General features: G+C 62.5%; 1 pseudogene; it reads right to left on the bottom strand.

Moving 5' to 3' along the window:
- Positions 1–1,374: 1,374 nt before the first annotated feature.
- Positions 1,375–7,060, bottom strand: LOC140399962 (maestro heat-like repeat-containing protein family member 1 pseudogene; annotated as a pseudogene).
- Positions 7,061–10,482: the final 3,422 nt, after the last annotated feature.

Below are 10,482 nucleotides of genomic sequence, written 5' to 3'. Positions count from 1 at the left end.
ATACGCTCTCTCACCAGTCTCCATTGCGTGTACAATCGCCTTTTATTAACTTCTCCAAAAAGCGTCAAAGCTCGTTGCGAGTGGGGGGGGGGGGGGGGGGGTGGGGGGGGGGGAATAAGGTTTTGCGTGGGGTGTGGGGTTGGAGGAGGAGGAGGGGGAATGGGGGAGGGGTGGGGGGGGTGTTTGGCGTTGGGGTTGGGGGTTTGGAGGGAGGAGGAGGGGAATGGGGGAGGGGTGGGGGGGTGTTTGGCGTTGGGGTTGGGGGTTTGGAGGAGGAGGAGGGGCATGGGGGAGGGGTGGGGGGGGGTGTTTGGCGTTGGGGTTGGGGTTTGGGAGGGAGGAGGAGGGGGAATGGGGGGAGGGGTTGGGGGGGGTGTTTGGCGTTGGGGTTGGGGGTTTGGGAGGGAGGAGGAGGGGGAATGGGGGAGGGGTGGGGGGGGTGTTTTGGTGTTGGGGTTGGGGGTTTGGGAGGGAGGAGGAGGGGGAATGGGGGGAGGGGGGTGTTTGGCGTTGGGTTGGGGGTTTGGGAGGGAGGAGGAGGGGGAATGGGGGAGGGGTGGGGGGGTGGGGGTTTGGCGTTGGGGTTGGGGGTTTGGGAGGGAGGAGGAGGGGGAATGGGGGGAGGGGTGGGGGGGGGTGTTTGGTGTTGGGGTTGGGGGTTTGGGAGGGAGGAGGAGGGGAATGGGGGAGGGTGGGGGGGGTGTTTGGCGTTGGGGTTGGGGGTTTGGGAGGGAGGAGGAGGGGGAATGGGGAGGGGTGGGGGGGGTGTTTGGCGTTGGGGTTGGGGGTTTGGGAGGAGGAGGAGGGGGAATGGGGAGGGGTGGGGGGGGGTGTTTGGCGTTGGGGTTGGGGGTTTGGGAGGGAGGAGGAGGGGGAATGGGGAGGGGGTGGGGGGGGTGTTTGGCGTTGGGGTTGGGGGTTTGGGAGGGAGGAGGAGGGGGAATGGGGAGGGGTGGGGGGGGTGTTTGGCGTTGGGGTTGGGGGTTTGGGAGGGAGGAGGGAGGGGAATGGGGAGGGGTGGGGGGGGGTGTTTGGCGTTGGGGTTGGGGTTTGGGAGGGAGGAGGAGGGGGAATGGGGAGGGGGGGGTGTTTGGCGTTGGGGTTGGGGGTTTGGGAGGGAGGAGGAGGGGGAATGGGGAGGGGTGGGGGCGGGTGTTTGGCGTTGGGGTTGGGGGTTTGGGAGGGAGGAGGAGGGGGAATGGGGAGGGGTGGGGGGGGTGGGTGTTTGGAGGGAGGAGGAGGGGGAATGGGGGGTGGGGGGGGTGTTTGGCGTTGGGGGTTTGGGAGGGAGGAGGAGGGGGAATGGGGGAGGGGGGGGTGTTTGGCGTTGGTGTTGGGGGTTTGGGAGGGAGGAGGAGGGGGAATGGGGGGAGGGGTGGGGGGGGGGGTGTTTGGCGTTGGGGTTGGGGGTTGGGGAGGGAGAAGTGCATCAGAAGCCTCGGTACAGGCCCAGGACCTTGGCGGCCTTGGTACGGACGCAGGGCGACACGTCGTGGAGCATCATGATGATGGCCACGCACACGTTCTCGTCGGCGCTGGCCTCATGTACTCCTTGGGCAGGTTCTGCAGCAGGAAGCCGGCGAGGACGACAGCGTTGCCCCGGATCTCGGGCAGCATGCTCTTGAAGAACGACATGCTGTGGTTGAGGTACAGGCTGATGCGGTCGGGGAAGTCGCTGACGATGAGTTTGGTGAGCTCGCCGATGAATTCCCAGTAGCGCACGTTGGCGAGCTCCAGGAGCTCGCTCTGGAAGATGGCGCCGATGTTGTCCGAGCAGAGGTGGGGGCCCAGCAGCTGCAGCACGGCCTTGCAGGACCGGGTGACCTCGGGGCTGTGGTCGTTGAGGTGCAGGAGCAGGCTGACCAAGCTGGAGTGGATGTGCTCCAGCAGGACCGGCTCCGAGTTCCCGTCGCTGAAGCGGGCCAGATTCCCAAAGACGGTGAACGCGGCCGCCCGCAGCTTCTCGTTCTCGTTCTCGAAGAAGGGCTGCACGGCGCCGATGATGGTGGCGAGGATGGGCCGCACGTTGGCCTCGTCCAGCTGCGTCAGCACCTTGGACAAGCCCGCCATGGCCTCCAGCACGATGAGGTCGTTGAGCTCCGTCTTCTCGTCCATCCCGCCCACCATGGCGGCCAGCAGCCGCTCGGCGTAGCGGGGGATCTTCTGGGGAGCCCCCACCGCCACGTTGCCCAGGCCCCGGATGGAGAGCCAGTGGACAGTGGGCGACACGTCGTCCAGGCTACGGAGGAGGCTGCCCACCAGCGTCTCCGTCACCTTCAGCTCCTGCACCACGGGCGAGCGCAGAAGCTCGCTGAAGAACGCGGCGACCGTCACCCGCTGGTGCTCGTGCATATTGTGGAGGATGGGGGCCAGGAAGTGGATCGTGTCCACCAGGTACAGGGCGGCGTGCTCGCTGGTCGCCTTGGCCAGCAGCGCCACCCCCCGCTGGTGGTCCTCCATGTTCTTCATCAGGTCCCAGCCGCCCTCGTCCTCCATGAAGTTGGCCACCTCCTCCGTCTTGCCCCGCGTCAGCATCAGCTTGAGCGTCTCCAGCGAGGAGTCCCAGATGTTGACGTTGGGGGCGGCGTTCTGCAGCTGGAGGGAGAGCTTCTTCCGTTTGGACGCGCCCTTCCCCTGGATCTCGGAGACCTTCTCGCTGGCGATGAAGCTCAGGTACAGCAGCAGCGTGCCAAACAGCTTGGGGTACAGGTTGACCACCGCCTCCACCGATTCCGGGTTGGAGATCATGGCGTTCAGGGCGTAGATCACCGCCACCGTCTCCGAGGTGCCGGTGGTGGCGCCTTCTTGGCCATCGCCTCCTTGCGGTCCTCGTGCGAAAGGTAGTCGCTGATCTTGCCCAGCAGGTAGTCCATGGTGGTGGTGGCCAGCTTGACATCGCGGGCGAGGGACTGCCACACGGCGCTGGTGTACTTGTCGTAGGGCAGGGGCCGGAAGAGGAGGTAGGAGAGGACGCCGGGCAGGCACTGCGACGTCAGGATGGAGATGAAGTGGATGACGGAGAACCTCACCTGCTCCAGCGTGATGGCCTGCATGCGCGACTGGAGGTGACCCAGGATCTCAGGGATGTGCTCCTGCAGTGCGTCACCTTGCTTCCTCACCAGGGTGTTCATCACCACCGAGGTGGCGCTGGCGCAGGTGGCATGGTAGTCCGACAGCCCCTCGAAGAGGGCGAAGAGCAGCGGGTAGAGCTGGCCCCGGGGCAGCTTGGTGGAGATGACCTTGGCGATGTCGTAGCAGATCTGGAAGAGGATGTGGCTGTCGGGGTTCTGGAGCTGCTCCTTGATGCTGCGCAAGTGCTCCACCAGGTTGTCCGTCTGGTTCATGACGCAGCCCTCGTAGCGCACCTGGATGTAGAGGACGTTGTACAGGCTGTCCATGGCCATGTAGCGGATCGCCAGCACCGGGTCCGCGCAGCGGGGCACCATACGGCCCACCAGCGAGCCCAGGTTGTGGAAGGTGCCGGCGTTGCCCATCTTGAACCTCTCCCGGTAGAAGCCGAGCAGCGCCAGCATCGCCTCGACGGCCCGCTCCCGCTCGTGATCCTTGGTGGACGTCAGCCAGTCCTGGACGTGCTTGAAGAGGAACTCCAGGCCGTCGGAGGTCAGGTTCTGGCTCAGGAACTCCTTGAGGAGCTCGTGCAAGGCGGCGATGGTCTCGGTGTGGAGCACCTCGCGCTCCTTCAGCTTCCGGTTGTCCTTGCGCCTTTCGCTGTCCAGGGGCGCGAAGCTGAACACGGCCTCCAGGCACGTGCGGATCAGGTCGGAGGATTCGATCTCATTGAGGCGGGGCTCAAGCTTGATGAGGTGCATGCAGGCGTTGATGGCTGATTGCCGCACCCGGGTCTTCAGGTGTGCCTTGGCCTCACCTGCGATCAGATCCTGCATGTAGGAGAGGACTTCCTCGCGCCGGTTAAACTTGAACAGGTGCTTGCCCTTGTTGGCGTAGACCGCTTTGGCAATGAGCGTCACGGCCTTGATCAGGGTCAGCTTGATCATCAGGTCCTTGGTCTCCACCTTGATGCCCAGCACCTTGGTGTTGGAGAGGCTGATGATGTGGTCGAGGATGTGGAGCTCGATCCGCTGCAGGATGAGGCCCTCGGGAGCGTACAGGGCCACGTATCCGTAGCAGAGGATCAGCGTGCTCTTCACCCGCTCCATGTCGCCGTCCAGCTTCTCCTTCAGGATGTTGAAGAAGCTCGCCGTCTTCTTCACGATGTCCATCTTGACAAAGTCGTCCAGCTTGGCCAGCGTGTCGTCCAGGTGTGTCATGGCACAGAAACCGATGCCCGTGGCCAGGCCCTCCCTCTCCAGGGCCTCGTTGTGCTGGACGCTGAGCAACATCTCCTGCAGCTCGTTGTTGATGATGTCCTTGTTGTTGGTCTGGCCCAGGACGATGCCCACGCACTTGTAGAGGAAGGCCTTCTCTTTGGGGAAGCTGTGGTAGCTGTGGATGTGTCGGGTCATCTCCTCGCTCAGTAGCCAGGTCCACTTCTCGTCGGTGATGGTCTCCAGGGTGCGGGAGAGGAAGTAGAAAAGCTTGTCCTCCCACAGCTTCTGGGGCAAGGTGGCCTCCTTGTTCTCCGTCAGGAACTGGAGCAGTTGAGGCAGCTCCTCGTCCCAGAGCTTGACCAGATCGGGGTGGATGTTGGGGCTGAGCACCTGGAGGAGCATCAAGGCAGCCTGGCCCCGGCCCTGACCCAAGTAAGGCATGGCGGACACGGCCAACAGGCGGGACAAGAGGGTGTGAGGCTTGGGCAGCCCCAGCCGCTCGTTGTAATCCAGCAGCACGTGCTGGAGGCTCTGGCGCCGCTTGCGGGAGCCCACCTGCTCCAGGCAGCGGCACACCAGGGCCAGGGCGTTGGTGTGGTGGATGGGGGTGACGAACTCCAGCAGGAAGGGCCACAGTACGTCCTCCATCTTGTCCAGCGTCACCAGGAAGCTCATGATGCCCTCGCACAGCTCGCGCAGGTCCTCGTCCCGCACCTCGTCCGGGTCCTGCACCTGGAGGTGCGAGGGGTTCTCCTCGGGGGTCAGGGCGCACTGCTGGACGAGGAAGTCCACCAGGATGGCGCCCCCCTCCAGCTGGAGGTAGCCCTGCTCGCCCATGGTGCTGATGACCTGGGCGGTCAACTTCTTCACCTTGTTGTCGGTGTCCTGCAGGGACTGCTTCATGCCGCTGACGATCAGCGCCTTCTTGCTCTCCAGCGCCTTGAAGCCGCTGCCCACCACGTGGTTGAGCACGGTGAGCGTGCCGAGGCGCACCTTCTCGTTGTTGCTGCCCAGCTTCTGCAGTAGGAACTTGATCATGCCGTCGATCGACACGTGCGAGAGGATGGTGAAGCAGCGCAGCACCTCCTGGTGGTTCTTGCCGCTCAGCTCGTCGCGGAGGTCCACCGGCCCGCAGGCCTGGTGGTGGAGCTGGGGGAGGAGGTTGTCCATCTGGCTCTCGGGCACGTGGCTGGTGGCTTCTAACGCCGTGGCCAGGATGTTGCGCAGGCACTGGCTGACGTAGAAGGGCTCGCAGCGCTTCTTGTAGAGGGAGAGGATGCCGGTGATGAAGCGGGGAAGCTCCTCCTCCATGTGGTCGGCGGGCAGGAGGTGGACCATGTAGCCCAGGGCCACCACGATGGCCGTGCGCAGCTTGGCGTCCTTGTTCCTCAGCCAGGTGCCGAAGAGGATCTTGTAGGCGGCGTAGATCTCCGGCGCAAAGGCCTCCTTGGTCAGGGCGGGCTTCAACGCGTTCTTGTCGGCCGTTTCCAGGTACTCGAGAATGCTCTTGCTGAAGAGGCCCAAGGCGGAGGTGAAGACCCACCGCATGTTGTCCTGCTTGATCAGGGTCAGCATGGGCAGCATGGTCTGCAGGGTGGTGCTCAGGTAGGGCACGATGCCCTGCACGTTGGCCACCGACAGGTTGGCCAAGGTCTGCACCACGAAGAACTGGGGCAGGATGCCAGGCTGCAGCTTCTGCAGGATGTCCTCCAGGATCTCGTCCGTGAAGCGGGAGCCCAGCGCCACCAGCAGGTTGCTGGCCGCCTCCTTCCAGACCAGCGCCGCCTCGTTGGACTTGATCATCTCCTCGGAGGCCAAGTTGATGACCTTCTTGGCCAGCGGCTGGCCGATCGTGCCAATGTTGTCGCGCACGATGCGCTCCATGCACTGCAGGATGGCAGTGCGGTGTCCTTGCACCAGCTGGCTGTGCTTGACCAGGAAGTCAAAGCAGCAGCTCAGAACCTGCTCTGTGTTGTGGCAGCCCAGCTCGTAGAGCGACTGGGCGATCTGCTGGCGGACGCCCTCATCCTTGTCAAAGGCCGCGTCGGTCAGCGCCACCAGCGAGGCCTCGGCCTTGCACGACTCCAACTTGCACACCTCCATCGCGGACGCAGGAGGGACGGCGATGGCAGGGGTAGGCGGCCTATCCGAAAGGCCCGAAGCCCTGGCTTTCAGGGTTGGCGCACAACAACGGCCGCCGTCAGCCGACGGCAAGCCTTCTCTTCGAAACCTCCCCGGGGCCCGCTGAGGGCCGGCTACTCCCAGTCGCCCGCGACTGCCCCCTCCGGCCACAGAACGTTCCGGCCTCGATTCGCCGCAAAGGAATGAACGCGCGTCCCTCTTATCTCGCTCGCGGGCCGTCGTCCGTCTCTCTCTTCTCGTTCACTTCCTCTCACCATCCATTCCTCCCCTCCTGCCCGCCATCCTCCTCTTCCCCCGCTGGGTTCACGCCTCTGGCACACGATTCGTGAGGCCTGGGCCTCCAGGTCGGTCTTCGTCCTGAGCGTCCCGTGGTCCCCCCCAGCCCCCTCTCGTGCTTGGCACCGTCCCTCGATTTGGGACCCGGTGGACAGAACTGTCTAGGCCGAGTACTCCCACAGGCCTTGGCCTTCGCTCGGTGGACAGAACTGTCTAGGCCGAGTACTCCCACAGGCCTTGGCCTTCGCTCGGTGGACAGAACTGTCTAGGCCGAGTACTCCCACAGGCCTTGGCCTCCGCTCGCCCTCAAGATCAGTGTAAGGTTTTGGGGGCAGCGCATGGCTCTCGATTCCTCCCCCCCCCCGCCCCCGCCGAACTCCCGCCTCGGCCTCTCACTTTGACTTTTCTGTAATGTCGACTGGCTCTCCCCCGCCCCGATGCCCCGACCCCCCACCCCCCAACCACACCCCCCCTCGCCTCTCCCCTTGGTGTCGTGGCCCTGGGCTCCCTCTCTGTGACCACCGGCCTTATTGTGAGATCACCAGCTGTGACTGTGAGCTTGCGAGGGCCAAATTAGTTATTCCTGCCCACGGTCGGGGCCTCATTCGCTGCTCACCTAACCTCTCTCTCTCTTTCTCCTTCACTCTCTCTTTCTGCCCTCTCTCGGGTCGCCTGAAAGCAGCCGCCCCCCACACCCGCCGCCTCCTACAGGTGGAGTAGGGCCCACCTCGAGACAAGGCGTAAAAGTCCATCGAGCAGAGAAGGCCCAGTCACTCAGGAATTTGGAACCATTAAATGCCAACAGCGCAGCCCATCGAGTTTGCGCCGATATTCTGAAAGAGAACCCAAATCATGCCCACTAGCCCCCGCCAGCCGATACCCGCTACCCTCACTAACCTACAGATATTTTGGGACATCAAGGGTCACATTTGGCACAGCCAATCCACCTAACCCACACTGAGGGTGCGCTGCCCTGTCAGAGGGTCAGTACTGAGGGAGTGCGGCACTGTCAGAGGGTCAGGACTGAGGGAGCGCTACACTGTCAGAGGGTCAGTACTGAGGGAGTGCTGCACTGTCAGAGGGTCAGTACTGAGGGAGTGCAGCACTGTCAGAGGGTCAGTACTGAGGGAGTGCGGCACTGTCAGAGGGTCAGTACTGAGGGAGCGCTACACTGTCAGAGGGTCAGTACTGAGGGAGTGCTGCACTGTCAGAGGGTCAGTACTGAGGGAGTGCAGCACTGTCAGAGGGTCAGTACTGAGGGAGTGCTGCACTGTCAGAGGGTCAGTAATGAGGGAGCGCTGCACTGTCAGAGGGTCAGTACTGAGGGAGTGCTGCACTGCCAGAGGGTCAGTACTGAGGGAGTGCTGCACTGTCAGAGGGTCAGTACTGAGGGAGTGCTGCACTGTCAGAGGGTCAGTAATGAGGGAGCGCTGCACTGTCAGAGGGTCAGTACTGAGGGAGTGCTGCACTGTCAGAGGGTCAGTACTGAGGGAGTGCTGAACTGTCAGAGGGTCAGTACTGAGGGAGTGCTGCACAGTCAGAGGGTCAGTACTGAGGGAGTGCTGCACTGTCAGAGGGTCAGTACTGAGGGAGTGCTGCACTGTCAGAGGGTCAGTACTGAGGGAGTGCTGCACTGTCAGAGGGTCAGTACTGAGGGAGTGCTGCACTGTCAGGGGGTCAGTACTGAGGGAGTGCCGCACTGTCAGAGGGTCAGTACTGAGGGAGTGCCGCACTGTCAGAGGGTCAGTACTGAGGGAGTGCCGCACTGTCAGAGGGTCAGTACTGAAGGAGCGCCGCACTGTCAGAGGGTCAGTACTGAGGGAGTGCTGCACTGCCAGAGGGTCAGTACTGAGGGAGTGCCGCACTGTCAGAGGGTCAGTACTGAGGGAGTGCTGCACTGTCAGAGGGTCAGTACTGAGGGAGTGCTGCACTGTCAGAGGGTCAGTACTGAGGGAGTGCTGCACTGTCAGAGGGTCAGTACTGAGGGAGTGCGGCACTGTCAGAGGGTCAGTACTGAGGGAGTGTGGCACTGTCAGAGTGTCAGTACTGAGGGAGTGCTGCACTGTCAGAGGGTCAGTACTGAGGGAGTGCTGCACTGTCAGAGGGTCAGTACTGAGGGAGTGCCGCACTGTCAGAGGGTCAGTACTGGGGGAGTGCTGCACTGTCAGAGGGTCAGTACTGAGGGAGTGCTGCACTGACAGAGGGTCAGTACTGAGGTAGTGCTGCACTGTCAGAGGGTTAGTACTGAGGGAGTGCTGCACTGTCGGAGAGTCAGTACTGAGGGAGTGCTGCACTGTCGGAGAGTCAGTACTGAGGGAGTGCTGCACTGTCAGAGGGTCAGTACTGAGGTAGTGCTGCACTGTCAGAGGGTTAGTACTGAGGGAGTGCTGCACTGTCGGAGAGTCAGTACTGAGGGAGTGCTGCACTGTCAGAGGGTCAGTACTGAGGGAGTGCTGCACTGTCAGAGGGTCAGTACTGAGGGAGTGCCGCACTGTCAGAGGGTCAGTACTGAGGGAGTGCTGCACTGTCAGAGGGTCAGTACTGAGGGAGTGCCGCACTGTCAGAGGGTCAGTACAGAGGGAATGCTGCACTGTCAGAGTGTCAGTACTGAGGGAGTGCTGCACTATCAGAGGGTCAGTACTGAGGGAGTGCCGCACTGTCAGAGGGTCAGTACTGAGGGAGTGCTGCACTGTCAGAGGGTCAGTACTGAGGGAGTGCTGCACTGTCAGAGGGTCAGTACTGAGGGAGTGCTGCACTGTCAGAGGGTCAGTACTGAGGGAGTGCCGCACTGTCAGAGGGTCAGTACTGAGGGAGTGCTGCACTGTCAGAGGGTCAGTGCGGAGGGAGTGCTGCACTGTCAGAGGGTCAGAACAAAGGGAGAACTGCACTGTCAGAGGGTCAGTACTGAGGGAGTGCTGCACTGTCAGAGGGTCAGTACTGAGGGAGTGCTGCACTGTCAGAGGGTCAGTGCGGAGGGAGTGCTGCACTGTCAGAGGGTCAGTATTGAGGGGGTGCTGCACTGTCAGAGGGTCAGTACTGAGGGAGTGCTGCACTGTCAGAGGGTCAGTACTGAGGGAGTGCTGCACTGTCAGGGGGTCAGTACTGAGGGAGTGCTGCACTGTCAGAGGGTCAGTGCGGAGGGAGTGCTGCACTGTCAGAGGGTCAGTATTGAGGGGGTGCTGCACTGTCAGAGGGTCAGTACTGAGGGAGTGCTGCACTGTCAGAGGGTCAGTACTGAGGGAGTGCTGCACTGTCAAAGGGTCAGTACTGAGGGAGTGCTGCACTGTCAGAGGGTCAGTAGTGAAGGAGTGCTGCATTGTCAGAGGATCAGTACTGAGGGAGTGCTGCACTGACAGAGGGTCAGTACTGAGGGAGCGCTGCACTATCAGAGGGTCAGTACTGTGGGAGTGCCGCACCGTTAGAGGGTCAGTAGTGAGGGAGCGCCGCACTGTCAGAGGGTCAGTACTGAGGGAGTGCTGCACTGTCAGCGGGTCAGTACTGAGGGAGCTCTGCACTGTCAGAGGGTCAGTACTGAGGGAGTGCGGCACTGTCAGAGGGTCAGTACTGAGGGAGCGCTGCACTGTCAGAGGGTCAGTACTGAGGGAGGGCGGCATTGTCAGATGGTCAGTACTGAAGGAGCGCTGCACTGTCAGAGGGTCAGTACTGAGGGAATGCCGCACTGTCAGAAGGTCAGTATTGAGGGTGTGCTGCACTGTCAGAGGGTCAGTACTGAGGGAGTGCTGCACTGTCAGAGGGTCAGTACAGAGGGAGTGCT

The sequence above is a fragment of the Scyliorhinus torazame genome, chromosome 24 (assembly GCF_047496885.1).
Source record: "Scyliorhinus torazame isolate Kashiwa2021f chromosome 24, sScyTor2.1, whole genome shotgun sequence".
Lineage (NCBI taxonomy): Eukaryota > Metazoa > Chordata > Chondrichthyes > Carcharhiniformes > Scyliorhinidae > Scyliorhinus > Scyliorhinus torazame.
This window is presented reverse-complemented; position numbering and strand designations above follow the sequence as displayed.